Here is a 5,254-nt window from a genome sequence, read left to right on the forward strand (position 1 = left end):
TGAGTAGACCTCTGGCGATCAATCTCGCCCCCAAGATAGTGCTTCAACCTCTGGCCATTCACTGTGAATTTTCTGTCAGAATTTTCTTCCTGTATTTCCACATGACCATATGGGGAAGCTCTGGTAACCACAAATGATCCTGACCATTGGGATTTTAGCTTTCCGGGAAAAAGTTTGAGCCTTGAATTATACAAAAGCACTCTTTGTCTTGGTTCAAAGACTCTGATGGCTATCTTCTTGTCATGTAATAGCTTATTTTTCTCCTTATAGAGCTTGGCATTTTCATAGGCTGAGTATTTGAATTCATCAAGCTCATTCAACTGAAGCATTCACTTAATTTCTGCAGCTTCTGAATCAAGGTTCAGATACCTGATTGCCCATTAAGCTTTATGCTCCAACTCAACTGGCAAGTGGCAGGCTTTGCCATTGACTAACTGATAAGGGGACATGCCAATGGGAGTCTTGTACGCTGTCCGATATGCCCAGAGAGCATCATCAAGCTTCTTAGATCAGTCCTTTCTTGAAACACTAACGGTCTTCTCTAAAATCCTCTTAAGTTCCCTGTTGGAAACTTCAACCTGTCCACTTGTCTGAGGGTGATAGGGGGTTGCCACTTTATGACGGACTCTATATCTCTGTAGAAGAGAGTCCAGCTGTCTGTTGCAGAAATGGCTTCCTCCATCACTAATGAGTGTCCTTGGGACACCAAACCGGCAAAAGATATATCTCTGAAGAAAGCTCATTACCACTTTGGCATCATTAGTGGGCAAAGCCACAGCTTCCACCCACTTGGACACATAGTCGACTGCCACTAGAATATAGTTGTTCGAATGTGAGGGTGGGAAAAGTCCCATAAAATCAATACCCCACACATCAAACAACTCAACCTCAAGAATCCCCTGCTGTGGCATTTCATGGTTTGCAGGGAGATTTGCAGCTTTTTCACATCTGCCACAGTGCTTCACAAATGCTCTTGAGCCCCTGAAGAGAGTCGGCCAGTAAAATTCGCTCTGAAGGACCTTTGTAGCTGTCCTTTCACCACCAAAGTGGCCTCCATACTCAGAACCATGACAGTACCAAAGAATCTGCTGTTTTTCTTCATCTGGGACACACCTCCGAATGATTCCATCTGAACACCTTTTGAAAAAATATGGTTCTTCCCAAATGTAGTACTTTGCATCAGTCAATAGCTTCTTTACTTGTTGCCTACTGTACTCCCTTGGGATAAAATTCATGGCCTTATAATTTGCAATGTCTGTAAACCATGGAACCTGCTGAATGAGGAACAATTGTTCATCCGGAAACGTCTCAGTCACAGCTGTGGGTGGTTGTACTCCTGCTTCAAGCTCAATTCTGGAAAGATGGTCAGCTACTTGATTTTCTGATCCTTTTCTGTCTTTTATCTCAATATCAAACTCCTGAAGGAGCAGCACCCATCTGATTAATCTTGGTTTAGAATCCTATTTGGTTAGAAGGTACTTCAATGCAGCATGATCAGTATAAATAATAACCTTAGAACCAAGTAAATAGGACCTAAACTTATCAACAACATACACAACAGCTAATAATTCCTTTTCTGTAGTAGTGTAATTCTTTTGGGCGTCATTTAACACCCGACTGGCATAGTAGATGACATGTACAAGCTTACCATGGCTCTGTCCTAAAACAGCTCCTATAGCAAAGTCACTAGCATTACACATTAATTCAAATGGTAGATCCCAGTCAGGGGGAGCTATAATGGGAGCAGAGGTAAGGTTTGCTTTCAGAGTTTCAAAAGCATGCAAACAATTAGAATCAAAGACAAAAGGAACATCAGCAACCAAGAGGTTGCTTAGAGGTTTAGCAATTTTAGAAAAATCCTTTATAAATCTTTTATAAAATCCTGCATGACCCAAAAAACTCCTGACTGCCTTAACATTAGTTGGTGGTGGTAATTTTTCAATTACCTCCACCTTTGCTCTATCAACCTCAATTCCCTTACTTGAAATCCGGTGTCCAAGAACAATACCTTCTGTAACCATAAAATGACATTTTTCCAATTTAAAACAAGGTTTGATTCTTGACACCGTTTCAAGACAAGAGATAAATGATTAAGGCAAGATTCAAAAGAATTACCAAAAACAGAAAAGTCATCCATAAATACCTCAATATATCAGAAAAAATTGAAAACATACACCTGTAAAAAGTTGCTGGAGCATTGCAAAGTCCAAAAGGCATTCTTCTGTAGGTAAATACTCCAAAGGGGCATGTGAATGATGTCTTCTCTTGATCTTGAGGGTCCACTGGAATTTGATTGTATCCAGAATATCCATCTAGAAAACAATAAAATGCATGACCAGCTAACCTCTCAAGCATCTGATCAATGAAAGGTAGGGGGAAATGATCCTTTCTTGTAGCAGTGTTGAGCCTCCTGTAGTTTATACACATTCTCCATCCAGTGACGGTTCTTGTGGGAATAAGCTCATTCTTTTCGTTCTTGATCACTGTCATCCCTCATTTCTTGGGAACTACCTACACAGGACTTACCCAAGAACTGTCAGAAATAGGATAAATAATTCCTGCTTCCCATTGTTTCATTACCTCTTTTTGGACCACCTCTTTCATGGTTGGATTGAGTCTCCTTTGTGGTTGCACAACTGGTTTAGCATCATCTTCAAGGAGGATCTTGTGCATACACTTGGTTGGACTAATCCCCTTCAAGTCACTAATGGTCCACCCAAGAGCTGTTTTATGACTCTTGAGCACTGAGATAAGCGCCTCTTCCTCTTCAGGCTTCAGGGAAGAGCTTGTAATTACTGGATATGAGTCATTCTCACCCAAGAACACATATCTTAGAGAAGGGGGTAAGGATTTGAGCTCAAGCTTAGGGGCTTCCTCCTCTGCTTTAGGCGTGTGAACCATAGCCTTCTGGGGTGGTGAATTATCAATTTCAACTAATTCATACTCAAAGATAGGATCCAGAATGTCATCAAGCACCTCAACCTTCAGTACCTCTTGAACAAGTGGCTCAATAACATCTACTTTCATACACCCTTCAGAGTCATTAGGGTGCTTGAGAGCTTCAAAAACATGAAGGACCACCTGTTCTTCATTGACCCTCAGGGTCAATTCACCGTTTTGTACCTCAATCAGAGCTCTACCTGTAGCTAAAAAGGGTCTACCAAGTATAATAGAGAAATTTACCTCCTCTTCCATGTCTAATATAACAAAATCATCAGGAAAAATGAATGGTCCTACTTTAACAAGTAAATCCTCAACAACACCCACAGGTAATTTAATAGAAAGATCAGCAAGTTGAAGAGAAATACGAGTGGGTTTTACCTCCTCAATTCGAAGCTTTTTAATCACTGAAAGTGGCATTAGATTTATGCTAGCTCCAAGGTCACATAAAGCGCTCTGAATGGTGACATCTCCAATGGTGCAAGGAATGACAAAGCTCCCTGGGTCTGGCATCTTCTCAGGAAGGTTGTGTTGAATAATGGCACTGCATTCCTTGGTTAACACCACTGTTTCTTGTTTCTTCCAGTTCCTCTTGTGGGTCAACAATTCTTTCATAAATTTAGCATAGAGAGGCATTTGCTTCAGAGCCTCTGCAAAGGGAATGTTGATCTGTAGCTTCTTGAAGACATCTAAAAATTTAGAGAACTGCTTTTCTTTTGAAGCTTTCTGAAGTCTCTGAGAATATGGCATTTTTTGCTTGTATTCAGGAGCCTTTGGTAATGTAGGATATGTGTCTAGAGAGTCAGGGAATGGGTTGTCTGCACGCTTTGGGGGGGCATGCTCCACTTCTTCCTTTTTCTCTTCTGGAGCTTTCTTTTCAACCAGCTCTTCATTGGCCCTTGTCTCAGAGCCGGCTGTTTTACCACTTCTCAATTGAATAACCTTGTAGTCTTCTCTTGGGTTCACCACTGTATCACTTGGAAATGTACTTGCAGACCTCTCAGGTATTTATTTGCTCAGCTGACCCATTTGCACTTCCATGTTTCTAATGGAGGCTCTGGTTTCCTGCATAAAATTCCTCATCATCTCCCAATTAGAATCTTCTTTGGATTTAGAGTTAGCCTGCTGAGGCTGAGTGATGAGCGGATAATTTATACGCTTTTTGGCATTGTTTTTTAGGTAGTTTTTAGTAAGTTCAAGCTACTTTTAGGGATGTTTTCATTAGTTTTTATGATAAATTCACATTTCTGGACTTTACTATGAGTTTGTGTGTTTTTCTGTGATTTCAGGTAATTTCTGGCTGAAATTGAGGGGCTTGAGCAAAACTCTGAAAAAGGCTGACAAAAGGACTGCTGATGCTGTTGGAATCTGACCTTCCTGCACTCGAAATGGATTTTTTGGAGCTAAAGAACTACAAATGGCTCGCTCTCAACGGCGTTGGAAAGTAGACATCCAGATCTTTCCAGCAATATATAATAGTCCATACTTTATTCGGGAATTGACTACGTAAAGTGGCGCTCAACGCCAAGTACATGCTGCTGTCTGGAGTTAAACGCCAGAAACACGTCACAACCCGGAGTTGAACGCCAGAAACATGCTATAACTCGGCGTTCAACTCCAAAGGAAGCCTCAGCTCGTGGATAGATCAAACTCAGCCCAAACACATACCAAGTGGGCCCCAGAAGTGGATTTATGCATCAATGACTTACTCATGTAAACCCTAGTAGCTAGTCTAGTATAAATAGGATAATTTACTATTGTATTAGACATCTTTGGTCTCAGTTTTGTTTTATTCTTCATCTTAGGAGGCTATTGATCACGTTTTGGGGGTTGGCCATTCGGCCATACCTGAACCTTTCACTTATGTATTTTTAACGGTGGAGTTTCTACACACCATAGATGAAGGGTGTGGAGCTCTACTGTACCTCAAGTTTTAATACAATTACTACTGTTTCTATTCAATTCTCTTTATTCTTATTCCAAGATATATGTTGCATAACAACTTGATGAATGTGATGATCCGTGACACTCATCATCATTCTCACCTATGAACGCGCGTGACTGACAACCACTTCCGTTCTACCTTAGGCCGGGCGCATATCTCTTAGATTCCCCAACAGAATCTTCGTGGTATAAGCTAGATAGATGGGGGCATTCATGCGAATCTGGAAAGTCTAACCTTGTCTGTGGTATTCCGAGTAGGATTCCGGGAATCTGAAAAGTCTAACCTTGTCTGTGGTATTCCGAGTAGGATTCCGGTATTGAATGACTGTGACGAGCTTCAAACTCCTGAAGGCTGGGCGTTAGTGACAGA

Source organism: Arachis duranensis, chromosome 5 (genome assembly GCF_000817695.3).
Source record: "Arachis duranensis cultivar V14167 chromosome 5, aradu.V14167.gnm2.J7QH, whole genome shotgun sequence".
Classification (NCBI taxonomy): Eukaryota; Viridiplantae; Streptophyta; class Magnoliopsida; order Fabales; family Fabaceae; genus Arachis; species Arachis duranensis.